Raw genomic sequence first — 17,377 nt, 5'->3', positions numbered from 1 at the left:
ACAATGTCATATACATGTAGCCTCAACAAATAATTAACATCCAATCACATTAACCGTTACGCTCTCGCGGGAATTCCACTAACTATGATTAAGAAGTTGGAGCTCATCTCTGTCTGCATTAACAAGGACAACACACAGGTCTTTTCATCATTGTACGATTTTTTGTTTGCAAATGAACTCAAGTTTACGGACAATGTCAAATGTGATATAGCAAAGCACCGGAGTGAGCTGGGTGCTCAATTACGCAGGTACTTTCCCGAAACGCACGACAGAAACAACTGGATTCGTTATCCCTTTCATGCCCTGTCTCCAGTTCACTAACCGATATGTGAACAAGAGCCTCATCGAAATTGCAACAAGCGGTTCTGGGAAAATTGAATTTAATCAGAAGCAAATGCCAGATTTCTGAATAGGGCTGCGCTCAGAGTACCCTGCCTTGGCAAATCGCGCTGTTAAGACACTGATACTGTCATGTCCTGCCCTTAGTTCCTTTGTTATGTCTTTATTTTAGTTTGGTCAGGGCGTGAGTTGGGGTGGGCATTCTATGTTCTTTTTCTATGTTTTGTTCTATGGTTATATTTCTATGTGTTTGGCCTAGTATTGTTCCAAATCAGAGGCAGGTGTCAGTCGTTGTCTCTGATTGGGAGCCATATTTAGGTAGCCTGTTTTCCTTTGTGTTTTGTGGGTGGTTGTTTTCCTGTGTCTGTGTTTTCACCATACGGGACTGTTTCGTTTTTGTTTTGTATCATTCACGTTGTTATGTTTTTATTCTTAGTGTCCAGTTATTAAATTGAATATGGACACTTACCACGCTGCGCTTTGGTCCTCACCTCATTCCAACGACGAGTGTTACAGATACCCATTGTAACCACGTACCTATGTGAGAGTGGATTCTCGGCCCTCGCTAGCATGAAAACTAAATACAGGCACAGACTGTGTGTGGAAAATGATTTAAGACTGAGGATCTCTCCAATACAACCCAACATTGCAGAGTTATGTGCATCCTTTCAAGCACACCCTTCTCATTAACCTGTGGTGAGTTATTCACAATTTTTGATAAACAAATACGGTTTTATATGTAAGATGGCTATATAAAGAGAACAATTATTGATTATTATTATATTATTATTTGTGCCCTGGTCCTACAAGAGCTCTTTGTCACTTCCCACAACCCGGGTTGTGACAAACTCACACTCATTCTTATGCTTAATAAATGTATTGTATAGTGTGTGTGTGGCAGGCTTACAATGATGGCAAAACACAACACTTGAGAGTGCGCTGACCCTGGTGCTAGAGTGGGTACGCAGCTGGAGGTAGAATGTTTGAAGGGGTACGGAACTATAAAAAGTTTAGGAACCACTGGTCTAGGACATGCAAGAAAAACAGTCTCAATTTCACAAGTGCCACTAAACACATGACTAGAAAAATTCATGGTTCACAGAGACAGCTCACAAATATCTCATTTTCTACCTATCAGACAGTGAGTCATAGTCGAATGGGCGTAATCACCGTTTTTGCTTTGGCTACAACAATAAGGACATTTGGAAAAAAGATTAACTATTTCACTGCTCAAATGAAAGTAAATCAATAGGTTAATAGTGCTTAACAAAAGCCCTACGTTGGTCAGAGTGATATTCTGTAGTAGGTCCAGACCATTTATGAAAAGGCTTGAAGAAATAAACCCAGTCTCACAGCAGTAAAAATACAGCACAAAACAGTCAAATATACAGCTCTAAAAACAGGAACTCTGTATTTTTAGTTTAAAGAGAATTCTGCATATTGGTTGCAGGCATTACACATCTGTCTCACATTAGTATGACTAATTAAAAATTAAAAAGCCTGATTTAATGCTAAATATTGCAAAACTGCACAACTAGAGTATTAATATCCCTCACGGTCCCTGATTTCAATGGCCCCTGTTTTGACTCTCCATATAAAAGACAGTGCCACCTTTAGCCCATCTGTAATCAGGGCATCTCTGAGCATCTGTCTGATAACAGTGGATTATTGGCTTGGAATATCTGGGAGGGGATGCTGAAATGTCCTCAGGACAACACTAGCCTAGCGGTATGGAGGATGGAGGAGAAACTCCCCATAATAACCCACTCTGTAGCATCCACTAAAGAAAGAGAAGAGAGAGAAAGGAGAGAGTGCAGATTACAACTCCCACTAAATAAATCCACCCATCACTGCCACATAGAGAAGCAAAATACCACTAGAAACTGTGTCCTGAGACTGTAAAAGAAAGAGAGGGAAGGAAAAGAGAGAGAGAAGGAGGGAGAGAGAAGGGAGGGAGAGGGAGAGGAAAGGTATTCACAAAAGACACTCTCCAACATCATGGGAAGAACGATTCGGTGTCTAAAACAAATAGTATGTTGCAGTTGCACACTGTTCTCTCGTCTCCTTCCATCCAGAACTTTCCACCAGGCAACCAGTGAAAAGGATGGGGAGCAGTAAACCACTTACAACACCATGTCTCTCAAATTACTGTAAGCCCATTGATGCCAAGGTCATTCATTTCAAGAAGCAGTGCAGTTTGTCTGGGTTGTGTTTCGGAGGACGCATGGCTATCGACTTTCGCCTCTCCCAGGTCCGTACGGGAGTTGCAGCAATGAGACAAGACTGTAACTACCAATTGGATTCCAGAAAATTGTACCAGACTGCATTTAGCACAAGCTGACATAATCACGTCATGGCACAGATCCACAACGGAATGGAATGACTGTATCAAGCCACTAGTCAAATGAATATTGAGCGATTAATGGCGAATTGTTAAAAGACATTCTGAAACTGACATACTGTAACGAGCATTACCGAAGGTGGCTCCCCTTCCTGTTCGAGTGGCGCTCGGCGGTCGTCGTCGCCGGTCTACTAGCTGCCACCGATCCCTTTTTCCTTTTCGTTTGTTTTTGTCTAATTGTTTTCACCTGTTCATTGTTTGGTTGTTAGGGTGGTGCTATTTAAGTTTGTTTAGCCCGCTTCTGTTTGTGCGGGCTTGTCTTTCTGTTTTTGTATGAGGTTGTTCGTGTTATTGGGGTTTTCCACTGTCTGGATTTATTTTTCCAGTGTGTACTGTATTCGTGTTGGATTTTACGTCATATGTTTTTGACGTTACCAGTTGTTATTCTGGTTGGACATTAAAGAGTGGTTTTCCCCATATCTTTGCTCTCTGCGCCTGACTCCTCACATTTTTCCTCATCATTCGTAACACATACTGAGGTTTGTCTGACATTAATGATGAAATACTGTATCATCTAATTTGTTTACCATTTCTGCTTATATGTCCCTCACTTGATAATATTATTATATATTTTATAGCTACTCGTTTTGAAAAAAAAGGTTGGAAGGTGAGAGGTTTTTGGGTGTATAGTGATACCTGTGATAGCCACTGTGGAAGAGGCATGCATGGTGTCTGTGTGATTGTATTCCTTCCAGCACAAGCCAGCCAGCCAGCCAACCAACCAGAGCCCTGCACGCACACGCACACACACACTCTAATGCCACAGATGAGGATTATGAACTGTGGTTCTAGCTGTGACTTCACTTTGAGTGCCCTCTGGAGTGCAGGAAGCACGGCGACAGCCTCCATAACGACTTCCACGTGAACAGAATAACACCTAAACCGCTGCCATAAAGAGTGGGAAGTGCTGATTAAAATTCTTCAGCTATTGTTGGTGTTGATAGTTACTGCTCTGATCTGTCTGGTCCCTGTGACTGGACACTGTAGTCGTCTGTCACTGGCAGCCACAGCTCTGATTAGATGTGTCTTTCCTCTAGTTAACAGTCTCCCCCCCCCCCCCGCCCCCCCCATGACCCTGTTTAATGCAACCCTGGCACTGTGATTTACTGCAAAGTCAATTCACAGTTAAATCCAATGCAGTGCGAGTCAATATAACACAATACACTGGCCAAACGCCTCTTGAACCAAAATTGGTGTGGCAAAATGGTAAATACTGCGAGTAATTTTGAAACGTCTTGATATATAATTATGGTGAACAAAAGGGAAAAGTGGGCAGAAGCCTATTCTGCTGTGATTTATGAGTGATGGGTCTCCATTCATCTGTTGATAAACTGGTCTCAGGTTATAATGCGTTCCGGTTAGAAATATTAAACAGATGGTTAGGAAACACACACTGTTTCAAGTCCACCTTGAACATCAACTGTAGTTTACAATGATAGCAATTGTAACGATGTACGCTGAGAGTCGGGAAGCAAGTTCAGGGAGTGAATACATGTAATAAATAAATGAACAAAACAAGAAACACGAACAGCGCACTGACATGAAACAGCAACAATGACGACTGGGGAAGAAACCAAAGGGAGTGACATATAAAGGGCAGGTAATCAAGGAGGTGATGGAGTCCAGGTGAGTGTCATTATGTGCGTAACGCTGGTGACAGGTGTGCGCCCTAACAAGCAGCCTGTTGACCTAGAGGCCAGAAAGGGAGCACACTTGACAGCAATGAACGAAAAACAGCCATTTTTACTGATTATGTAGCAAAAGAAAAGCTTAGTAAATCAGCCACTGAGCCTGCTGGACACTAAGAATATCTAAGATCAGGGTCTCTGGGGAGCAGAGAGGTCTTGTTCAAGTCTCGGAAATATCTGATAAGGGGGTGCAGCTTGACCAGGTCAAAATGTTATCAATAAGGGGATGGACCTTGTGTAACGATCGTCGTGGGCTGAAGGAGTGGACCAAGGTGCAGCGTGGTACGTGTTCATGATATTTATTTAACTCGGAACACTAAGAAAAAATAACAAAAATAGACCAACACGAAACAGTTCTGTCTGGTGCAGACACAAAGACAGAAAACAACTACCCACAAAACCCATGTGGGCAAGAGCTACCTAAGTATGGTTCTCAATCAGAGACAACGATAGACAGCTGCCTCTGATTGAGAACCACACCCGGCCAACCAACAAAGAAATACAAAACATAGAACACAGAACATAAAATGCCCACCCCAACTCACGCCCTGACCAAACCAAAATAGAGACATAAAAAGGATCTCTAAGGTCAGGGAGTGACACCTTGAGATCGATTCAGAGTGCAACAGGAAGCCGAAGCGGCAAATGTGAGATGAGGTGGAGCGTTAAACTCCTTTAATGGTAATGATAACTCCGTGCAAGCCTGCATTTATAGAAGCATCACAACTGTTGGAGGATCACATCATATAGGCGTTTAAATGAAGCAGTTGACAGAAGCGTGAGGATTTTATGAGTTGAATCTTAATTTGATATCTGTGTGCTTATCTAAGACATTTGCATAAATCAATACCAATGGAGGATTAGCAAGAAACTACTGTATGAGTTGTGTGTAGATGTCAAGTCAGGACTCAAAACATCATCACAGGACCAAGAACAAACTTGAACTTGATGGCTAAAGGGTTGCAATGGTGCTAGGTAATGGACAGGTAAAGCATTGTCATTGTTGAAATGTGAAATATAGGCCAGTCTGTCTGTGGATGGATTGCTAAACTGCCATTTGTCAGCATTCTAGGCTAACTAATGCTATTCATGGTTTGCACATTTCATCAAAATATTATTTTGAACGTTCGCTCTGGACTGATGCATTGTCATTGAGCGCTGATGAAGATTTAATCAAAAGTGCATTACAGGCCTCCCGGGTGGCGCAGTGGTCTAGGGCACTGCATCGCAGCGCCATAGCTGTGCCACCAGAGTCTCTGGGTTCACGCCCAGGCTCTGTCGCAGCCGGCCGTGACCGGGAGGTCCGACGTCCGGGTTAGGGAGGGTTTGGCCGGTAGGGATATCCTTGTCTCATCGCGCTCCAGAGACTCCTGTGGCGGGCTGGGCGCAGTGCTCGCTAACCAAGGGGGCCAGGTGCACAGTGTTTCCTCCGACACATTGGTGCGGCTGGCTTCCGGGTTGGAGGCGCGCTGTGTTAAGAAGCAGTGCGGCTTGGTTGGGTTGTGCTTTGGAGGACGCATGGCTTTCGACCTTCGTCTCTCCCGAGCCCGTACGGGAGTTGTAGCGATGAGACAAGATAGTAATTACTAGCGATTGGATACCACGAAAAAGGGGGTAAAATAAAAATAATTTTAAAAAATGATTAAAAAAGTGCATTACAGTGGCTTGGAAATACAATGACATTTCAAAAGGAGGCAAATAATTAGTAAGAAAACCTTTTGTCATCACTATGATGTCGCCAGATTGACTAGATGCAGTATAACGTTAGCTAGCTAGCTAACTAAGATTGAGAGACCACCAGATTTTAGCTAGCTCATGTTATCGTTGCCAGCTACTTTTGATGAACATTGCTAGCTAATGACAATATTGCCATTTGTCTAAAGAAGGAATTTGATGACATGATAATGATGGCAAAGTTGTTTCCTACTACATATTTGCCGACATGATAATGATGGCAAAGTTGTTTCCTACTACATATTCGCCGACTTCGTATTTCCAGGTGTCACGATCGTCGTCAGAGTGGAAATGACAGGACCAAGGTGCAGCGTGGTGAGCGTACATTTCTTTTTATTTTGAATGTCGCCAACAAAAACAAGAAATACCAAAAACGAACGTGAAGCTGACTAGGGCTATACAGGCCACTAACACAGACAACTACCCACAACTAAGGTGGCAAAACAGGCTGCCTAAGTATGATTCTCAATCAGAGACAACGATAGACAGCTGTCCCTGATTGAGAACCATACCCGGCAAAAACAGAGAAACAGAAAAATAAAGAAACTAGAATGCCCACCCTAGTCACACCCTGCCCTAACCAAAATAGAGAATAAAAGCCTCTCTATGGCCAGGGCGTGACACCAGGACACTATAGTGTAATTTAGACTAAACACTCGTTAGACTCTGTCTAGAATGACTGGACTTATCACAACTTTTGGGCCCCACTATAGCGCCGCTGGCAGAGGGCGGCTTGAGAATTTTGATAACAATGGCATGACGCAACCGATCATTTTGAATAATGGGATAATTAGGAGTACAGCGCCCTCTCCCATCCCTGGATTGAGGTACTTCTTCTGAGCCATATCTTGCACCAGCTCTGTGGTATCCTGATCACGGCAGTCTGTCATTCAGAACTTACAGTGAAGTGGTAATTACAGCGACCGTAAGGTCTGAATCTTTAGGCTAGCCAAGGACTGAACCCTGGAGGAGAGAGATTTATCCTCTGGCTGGATACAAAAAAAGTGAGTTTGAAGTGTCACAAAGTAAAGGGACAAGTGAGATGCCTCACATCACAGGTCTATTTCAGATATGCCTCCAAAATATCACAATGTGAGTAACTGCAAAGGATTCTGGAAAGTTTCACTGACAACAAATCAATCCCAATATGGTGGTAGGTAGTAGTCTGGTTGTTGTAGGTCTGTGGTGGTAAGTGGACCATGATGTTATAGTGAATATATGTACTAGTCAAAGTATAGTAAATGTTGTACATGTTACAATGTTACTCAACATAATGAACATCGTGTACATATTGCTCATATTTAAAAAATAAACTCAGTCACAATGGAGATCATTTTCTAATGTGGACAATCATATTAGGGTGAGGAGTACTACAGTTGTAAGAACTAAATAACAATACCTTCACTGTAATGACAATGTGCATGCCTATAAAGTAACAACGTAAATACATGGTGTACACTTCACTTAATATAAAGTGGGACTACAAAATTACATGACCAACATCTTTTCTATTCTGGAGAGTAAAACAGAATGCCAGTGGTTATACACTCTTTAAAAAACATTTATTTCACTGAGTAAAATATGCATTAACAATGTCTCTCTCTTCTCTGAATACATATCTGTAGGCGGTAGTGTCGGTCCTTAATTGACGAGAACATTTCCAATGTCCTGAATCAGCATAACTAAGTGTAATTAACACAAAAGTGAATGCTTGGTGTAAAAAGTAAAGGCTATATAATTTCTTATTATCAGGTGATTTAATGTTAATTTCCTCCATTATAAACGGTCATCTGGCTCCATCTGCTCCACTCCAGTGTTTATCAGTAGTGGAGACGTGGAGCAGTATAATGGATCAGACAGGCGTTGGTACATTACTACACCCAAGGTACGAAGTTACTGCCAACAAATCTACCTAGCTACACAGCCCTGTATGTCGAAGTAAACATCCCACCGCACCATCCATATAGACACAAACATACACCAACAGAAAATACAAAACAAGTCATTCAATTACTCAGAGCATGTTTTAGGAGACCTTGATATTTCCTATGAATCGCTGAGATCTTGGTATAATCTTGTACAGTTAGACTGCTGACCAGGAAGGTTAGATAGGTATAGAATATAAGTCTTAAAATTAACACTAAAACAGAATTCTTCATGACCTTAATCATGCTGAACTCAAAAGAATTACCATGTATTGAATAATCCCAACAAAAACACAAGAATACACACATCATTTAATTTACCTATTTTCCAAATACCTTTTTGACCAACACGTTAATATTAGTCTCCTTGAATTCTAAACAGGGCTGTTAGAAGAATGTCAAAACACTTCAAAGTTGTGTTTCAATGTAAGCTTTCTGAGAGATTGCTTCACAGCGGTGAGATTGCAGACTTTCTTAACAGTAGTTTTCTCCTGCAAACTACAAGGAAAGATCAGCTCTGCTGCTTTGATGTCTGGAGCTAATCTCATTTTAGCTGTCATGGCCAAAAACATTCAGTACTCAGTTTAGAATGGTAAATCTTAGTCATACTCTGGATACCCTGTACACTGGCTGTACTAAAGGATTAGAACTGAGTGCAGTGTAAATTACAAACAAGGTAACCAGTACTTAGCCAGTACTCTGATTCATTCGTCCATTAACTTGAATACTTTAAATGCCAGTGCAGTGAATATTCTTTGTATGGTCACTAACAGTGTAAAAGTGTGAAAAAATATGATCAGTGTATTTTCCTGACAGTTGCTGGTTGAAAATACAATCTACATAGGATCTTCTATTTAGCAGGCTTTGCATGGGTGGAGTTTCGGCTAGCCTCGTGACATCACAAGGCAGTTTTTAAGCAATGATGCCTGAGGGGGTGTGGTATGTGGCCAATATACCATGGCTAAGGGCTGTCCTTAAGTACAACGCAACGCAGAGTGCCTGAATACAGCCCATAGCCATATAACAATATATTGGCCACATACCACAAACCCCCAAGGTGCCTCATTGCTATTATAAACTGGTCACCAACGTAATTAGAGCAGCAAAAATAAATGTTTTGTCATTCCTGTGGTATACAGTTTTTATAAAATGGCTTTCAGCCAATCAGCATTCCAGGCTCGAATCACCCAGTTTAAAATAGCTAGTATACTGTTGACCAATAACAAAGAGAGTTCCAAACCCAATTGCGAATAAAAGCTAGTTTTCAGGTTACATACCCCTCCCACTAGGCTCCTCTGCTCTGGTCCCTTCCCACGCCACTCAGACCGCTCCCAGACAGCACTAGCAAAATGCTTGCTTGAAAATGTGTTTATTGCTAAAAAGATTATTATTATTTATATTTTTTTGACCATTTTAATGAAAACTATTTTATTTTTATTTTTTTTCTTAAGGGGTGGATCAGCTTAGTATTGCGGAAAGATTGTTGCTTCCATCAAAGTAATTGTCTGCATCGTTTCCAATCCCCCATATATTTTGGGGGGTAAATATATATATCCATATACATACACATATGCAGATATATACATGCACATACCAATATAGACATACAGACTTTAATTTTTTTTTTTTTTAGAATATACCTTTATTATTCTCCACAAACCCTACCACCCTTCCCCCAATTGGAGTAAACTAATAAACAATAACACTTAGGCTTCTACCTTCAGTTTATACATCTTATACACATTTTACAGACAGAATCTATTTTACAATAGTTATATTTTGTTTATTTTTAGTTCTTCCTCTATTTCTGATGTCTTTTTAAAAAAATTAAAATTAAAAATGCGTTTTTTTTAAGCAATTAGTATATTTGAGTTTAACCACAATATTTGTTGTATTATTTGTTCTGTCTTTTCAGGTGGATTAAACTGAAATTGCAACCAACTTTCTAAGGCTTGTTTAAAAAATAACGATATTTTGGAAATTATTTCCTTTTCAAACAACCGAAAGTGAGCAGGTGTAATCTGAATAAAGGGAGAAAAGCCATTAATGAACATAGGATGAGACATTCCTACCAATTTACTAGAAAACCAGTTTGGATTTAAGTATAACTTTTGTATGACTGATGCCTTTACTGAGAGGTCTAATGCTTTAATAATCTCTGCCCTCTGAATTCATATTTGTTATATAAATAGGCCCTATTAATTTTGTTTGGCTTGCCATTCCAAATAAAATTGAATATTTTTTGTTCATATAATTTAAAAAGCAGGTCACTAACCATAACCAAATAGCTAGACTGTGATATGACTAAAGTTACTCTCTATTTTTCCACAAATAGACAGGTATTTTCCTTTCCATGGTAGCATGATCTTATCTATTTTTGCTAACTTTCTATAAACATTTATTAGAGTGAGATCATTTCTTTCTTTTGGGATTTGTATACTGAGTATGTTCACACACAAATGGCTCTGACGGCTCGGGACAGACAGACAGCAGGAACCTAATGGCTCGGGACAGACGGATGGCTCAGATGGCGCTGGGCAGACGGATAGCTCAGACGGCGCTGGGCAGGCAGGCAGCTCAGACGGCGCTGGGCAGACGAGCAGTGCAGACGGCGTTGGGCAGACGGCCGACTCTGACCTGCTGAGGCGCACAGTAGGCCTGGTGCGTGGTGCCGGAACTGGTGGTACCGGACTGGAGACACGCACCTCAAGGCTAGTGCGGGGAGCAGGAACAGGGCACACTGAATTCTCGAGGCGCACTATAGGCCTGGTGCGTGGTACCGGAACTGGTGGTACCGGGCTGAGGGCACGCACCTCAGGGCGAGTGCGGGGAGAAGGATCAGTGCGTACAGGGCTCTGGAGACGCACATGAGGCTTGGTGCGTGGTGCCGGAACTGGTGGTACCAGGCTGGGGACACGCACCTGAAGGCTAGTGCGGGAAGAAGGAACAGGGCATACTGGACCCTGGAGACGTACATTAGGCCTAGTGCGTGGTGCCGGCACTGGTGGTACCGGGCTGGGGACACGCATCTCAGGGCTAGTGCGGGGAGCAGCAACAGGACGCACAGGACTCTGGAGACGCACAGGAGGCTTGGTGCGTGGTGCCGGAACTGGTGGTACCGGGCTGGAGACACGAACCATAGGGTGAGTGCGTGGAGGAGGAACAGGGCTCTGGAGACACACTGGAAGCCTGGTGCGTGGTGTAGGCACTGGTGGTACTGGGCTGGGGCGGGGAGGTGGCGCCGGAAATACCGGACCGTGCAGGCGTACTGGCTCCCTTCAGCTCTGAGCCTGCCCAACCTTACCTGGTTGTATGCTCCCCGTAGCCCGACCAATGCGGGGAGGTGGAATAACCCGCACTGGGCTGTGTAGGCGAACCGGGGACACCATGCGTAAGGCTGGTGCCATGTATGCCGGCCCGAGGAGACGCACTGGAGGCCAGATGCGTTGGGCCGGCTTCATGACATCCGGCTCAATACTCAATCTAGCCCTGCCAGTGCGGGGAGGTGGAATAACCCGCACCGGGCTATGCACACGTACAGGAGACACCGTGCGCTCTACCGCATAACACGGTGTCTGACCAGTACGACGCCCTCTTACTCCACGGCAAGCCCGGGGAGTTGGCTCAGGTATCCAACCCGGCTTCGCCACACTCCCCTTTAGCCTCCCCCCAAGAAATTTTTGGGTGAGCCTCTCAGGCTTCCAGCCGCTCTGCCTTGCTTTTGCCTCATAAAACCGCCTCTCCGCTTTCGCTGCCTCCAGCTCCGCTTTGGGGCGGCGACACTCCACTGGCTGTGCCCAGGGTCCTTCTCCGTCCAGAATCTCCTCCCAAGTCCATTCCTCTTTTCCCCATTGCTGTAGTTCCTTTTCTCTCTCCTCAATCCGCTTGGTCCTGTTGTGGTGGGTGTTTCTGTAAAGGCAGTCATTGTTGTTCTCCTCCTCAAACGAGGAGGAGTATGGATAGGACCAAGATGCGGATTGAGGGAAATAAGCCATCTTTTAATAAAAACAGCAAACAAGACACTACAAAACTACAAAACAACAAATGAGACTAACCTTCAACTGTCCTGTGAGGACACAGGAACAAACACCCACAAAAGCCTACTGCCTATGGCTACCTTAAATCTGGCTCCCAATCAGAGACAAATGAATGACAGCTGTCTCTGATTGAGACCCAATCTAGGCAGCCATAGACATGACTAGACAACCTAACAAACACTATCCCATACACATACAACACCCATGGACTAACCAAACACACACAACATACAATGCCCACCCCAACTCACGCCCTGACCAACTAAACATAATCAAAATAACATAAAAATAGGTCAGGAACGTGACATATGGACTCTTTTGATCTAAATTGCTTTTGTTTTATAGATGAATACTGAATTGCATGGCCTCTAAAGGCACATTTAAAAGTGTTCCGTACAATAAGGGGATCTGCAGTACCTACTGTATGTTATGTCTGAAAAAGTCAGTTATAAATTCTTCTGTCCTAGTTCTAAACGATCTATCATCTAGTAGGTTTTGATTAAATTTCCAATATCCTCGCCCACGTGCAAATTCTGTAAGAGTAATATATATGCCAATTATTTGATGATCCGACCGCATTCTGTCCCCTATCAACACTTTTTAAACTTTTGATGCCAGAGAGAATGGCATAAGAAAGTAGTCAAGACAACTAGCTTGATTAAGCCTCCGCCATGTACACACACATATATATATATATATATATATATATATATATATATATATATATATATATATATATATATATATATATAATAATAAAAAATCGAGGTGAGGGCCTGTTTCTTAATTTCCATAATCAGCTATTAATATTTGTGGTAATGTAGGCAATTTATGCAAAGGATTTTATCTCTCACCAGTCTCGCCATTACCAAAATTACATTATTCCAAGCAATTATTATATTAGCAAACAATTCTTGTGAATCATCCTATATTGTCCCTAACATCTTTTACTCCTTCGCAACAGTTGTGGGATACGCACATACACACTCAACCCTTTCCCCCACACAACCATAGGCTCACATTCTCAACAGTTGCACCATCCCAGAGCCCAACTCAAGAAAGGTCTTGATTTACAAATGCATATACAGTTGCAGCTGTATGAGAAGGCCTGCAAGACTTACAAAAATAAATGTAAATAATGGTTAGAAATGGAGAGATTTTGTCAACCATTGTCACTTCCTAGATGATGGAGGTCAAATGTACACCTTTTTCCTGAAACACCCACAACACAGTCCCCCGTATTTACCGTACTCGCAAGCATCTCCATGCAGTCAGACTTTTGATTTTGTCCCACCAGGGCCACACTAATATACCCCCTCTCTGAATGTCTGAGTGTGACCTCCTCCCCATGGGTTACTGCAACTAGTGTTGCCAGCGCTGCCACTGCCTGGGTGAGGGCACCTCACCGGAATCCCCACCGGCTAGGTACAAGATCGTCAAGGTTCTCATTAGCAGCTTTTAGAATGCTCTCCCATTAGGGGGCTTTGGCTTTGCAGGACCAACCCTGCCAAGCAGGCTCAGAATCTTGAGGGGGCAGTGCTGCTCTAGGTCTCTGACCGCATTTTGAGATACCTTAACAGTAAAATACTACTTGATTAAAAGTGTAAAAGTATTTGGTTCTAAATATACTTAAGTATCAAAAGTAAATCTAATTGCAAAAATATACTTAAGTATCAAAAGTAAAAGCATAAATAATTTCAAATTCCTTATAATAAGCAAAGCAGAAGGCACCATTCTTTTGTTTTAAACATTTATGGATAGCCAGGGGCACACTAAAACTTACTTTACAAACGATGCATGTGTTTAATGAGTCCGCCAGACCTGAGGCAGTAGGTATGACCACGTGTTTCTTGATAAGTGTGTGAATTGGACCATTTTCCTGTCCTGCTAAACATTCAAAATGTAACAAGTACTTTTGGTTTTATGGAAAAATGTAGGGAGTAAAAAGTACATTATTTTCATTAGGAATGTAGTGAAGTAAAAGTAAAAGTTGTGAAAAATATAAATAGTAAAGTAAAGTACAGATACCCCAAAAATCTACTTAAGTAGTACTTTAAAGTATTTTACTTAATTACACCACTGGTCAAGAGTGTATCCTTGAAAGAATAGCACAAAGACTGTCATAGATGAGAATTCCTATTATTCACTCTTTTTATTGAAGATCCCTCCTGACAAGAAAGGTTGATAGAGTTTTCAAGTATACTGTCCCTTATGGAGTGCTACAATCAGTGTGTACCTGTTGCACTGGATGGGAGACTGACCTGTGGAGAGTTGACACCTGTTTAGTGACTCACAGATGAATAACATTGAACGGGGTCAATAAGGGGTTAAAGTCCATTTCGCAAAACACCAGATTCAATTCAGTTTTCAGGGTTTTTACTTTTGCATGACAATTCTTGTAACTTTTAAAATTGAGCAATTCTTGTATTTTTTTTAATTGAGCATGAGGAACACTTTAATGAAGGGACAATTGCTATTGTATAGTTGTAGGATAACCACGCCTGTTTTCTCACTGTCTTTTACCAGAATGCTGTGCTGTGCAATGTGAAATTAGAGAGCCATCTATTGCTACAGTTTCCTGAACATTCTAATTAAGATTAAACATAATCAAAAGACAAGATTAATTTGAATCATAGTACTACAATAGGTTTATCCAATTTTTTTGCAATAAGTAGGCCTAAGCATTGGGTAATTTTTTTTTAAGCATTCTAATGTGCTCAGCTTGATACCTTTTGGACAATGTAAGAGGACACATTATATTAACTTGCACACACTTAGTAGTTATTACCTTGATAAATCAAAGCAATATCCTCCTCTGGTAGATTCAAACAAACCAACATTGTAAAAGTGAGTGGAACCTATTTTCTTTGGACACAGAGAAGCCATCCTGTTTCCCTCTACTTCATAAATGTTGTATTGGGTCTTTGCTTTGAAGCCTTGCTGGTGGTACAAGATAAGAAGTGCCAACCTTAAAAATAAACGTAAGAGTGGTTGCCTCATATCATACAGCGGTCAACACCAAACACGGCAAACATTGGAGAAGCACCTTGTACCTTGAAGTGAATACCAACTCTGTATGTTGTTATATTACTGAATTATATTACTGAATATGTCTGGAATTAACATCTTAACAGCGGCCTTGTGTGGAAATGTTTGATATTGCAATATTTATGCAAATGTAGATTTTTGAATGGTGGACATAACGAGGATTTCAGACACATTGGGTAGTAAACATAGTGGTTGTTGTTGTTGTGGAAATATCAGATGGAAAGGGGAAATGGAGACTGACTAGAACCTGGGGATATTTGAAAATTGTGGTTTATAATGATATAGGTAAATACGATTTATGAGTGACATGGATATTCACTTGCAAAGTTAACCCAGCATATGGAGCATTAGTGTGTTGTTGATGGAAACTGATCATCATTTGTCAGATAAATGCCACAAAATTCAATTGAATAACTTGAAATGAATCAATTACATTTATTCCACGCAACAGTGTTCCCATTTTTCATTCATCACCTCTCAGTAAGAATAATGTCTATTTTCAGCCAACCACCCAAGTGAGTACTTTTTACAGTGTGTGATTTTGTTCAATATACAGTACATGTACTATATTTAAAACTGGCTTTCCAAATGCAATATTATATATTGGTTCTGGTCAAACCCTTCATATTACCTGACTGTTCCACTCCCATTGGATGGGTCAAATAAAAGATGATGATGTATCATTGTCCCCAGGGAATGTGAGGCTAGTCCCTTTACCATGACATTCTCCAGTCACACCGGAACCCTCAGAGTTGGTTCCCGTCAAGGAGAATTACACAATCTGCAAATGCTTCAATAGGCTCTGTGTCTATGAAAAATGGAAGTGATTACTGAAAATGATTGGCTTTTCTCCCCTCGTTACTTGCGACTCTGGATGCCACATCAACTCTACATAATAATGTGTGTTAGAGGTTAGAGATCTATTTACTAAACCTGGAGGGTTTTGCATATGCAGATCATGGCAAACAGTCTGGACTGTGAAATAAGGCCGGGAAAATATTTGAGTCTAAATAAGCAGGAGTGAGTACATTCTTGAAGAACTCAGTTGAATGGCTCCACTGAGTGCTGGCTTTCCACTTGAGTATGTCCATCAAATAGATTATTCCAGATTGGGTTTAGTGTGATGGAGAGTACTAAGTGAGTGTTTGAAGGGTATGCACAAGCACTTCAGAGCCATTTTTGCTTCAAAGCAGGGTATAAACACGTCAAAATCCTCTCCAACAAAACAGACATACCCAAGTCAATCAGAGAGGAAAACCAACTGGTTCATGTTCTTCTCTTCAGACAATGGAACACACAGCCTCCAACTACCAGTGGGTTTGGAAAACATCACATGCTAAAACCTAGGTCTCAAACAAACACTTCAAATCAACTTACACATTTTCAAATATCGAATATGATTTAGAGCTATAAATCATTATCATCGTAATGATCATCACAATGTAATATATTTTAGTATGGCAATTTAAATCCTAATAAAATACACACTCCAAAATTACATGGAATAACAGTTGACACAGTCTGAACTCAACAAACAGTACAAACGATCAATATTTTTCTGTAAAAAATAATTGTGGTTTTCTCATTAAAACATTTTTTTATTCATTTTATTTAACCACACGGTATCTTGAGGTGTGAGCCTTTCCCCCAAGAGAGCTGGCAAGACAACCAGGATGCTTTACACAATGACAATACATAAACATTGATTTGTCAGATTTAAATCCAGCTCACTGTGCTTGATATAGTTATGTACATCTAAGTGAGTGATGTAATTGTCACGAGTTGACGCTGGAGAGACACGGAACGAGACGGTAACAGCGTCAGCAAACAGATAACACAGACAAAAAAACTATGAATGCAGCAGCGGGGAACAGAGCTGGGGAACTGACAAATACAGGGGAGGTAATAAACAGATGATGAGTGAGTCCAGGTGAGTCCAATATCACTGATGCGCGTGACAAGGGAAGGCAGGTGTGCGTAATAGATGATAGGAGTGAGTGATGCAGGGCAACCTGGCGCCCTCAAGCGCCGGGGGGGGTAAGAGCGGGAGCAGAACGTGACAGTAATAGCAAGGTTCAAGTCACAGCACCCTGGATCAAACAGTTCTCACACGCTCTGGACGGTCAAATGTTAACCCTGTGAAAATACTAGTGTAGAGTCTCATACATTTCTTGGTCATAGCAGCTCAGGTGTACGGTACCGTGT

At 41.6% G+C, this 17,377-nt stretch overlaps 1 protein-coding gene across 1 annotated transcript in view; it reads right to left on the bottom strand.

Annotated features, from left to right (window-relative positions):
• The window catches only part of lsamp (limbic system associated membrane protein), a 1,012,539-nt gene that overhangs the window by 529,297 nt on the left and 465,865 nt on the right, over positions 1-17,377 (bottom strand). The gene's annotated exons all lie outside the window — the stretch shown is intronic.

The sequence above is a fragment of the Salvelinus fontinalis genome, chromosome 33 (assembly GCF_029448725.1).
Source record: "Salvelinus fontinalis isolate EN_2023a chromosome 33, ASM2944872v1, whole genome shotgun sequence".
Taxonomy (NCBI): domain Eukaryota; kingdom Metazoa; phylum Chordata; class Actinopteri; order Salmoniformes; family Salmonidae; genus Salvelinus; species Salvelinus fontinalis.
Note: the sequence above shows the minus strand (reverse complement) of the source record. Positions and strands in the feature narration are given on the sequence as shown.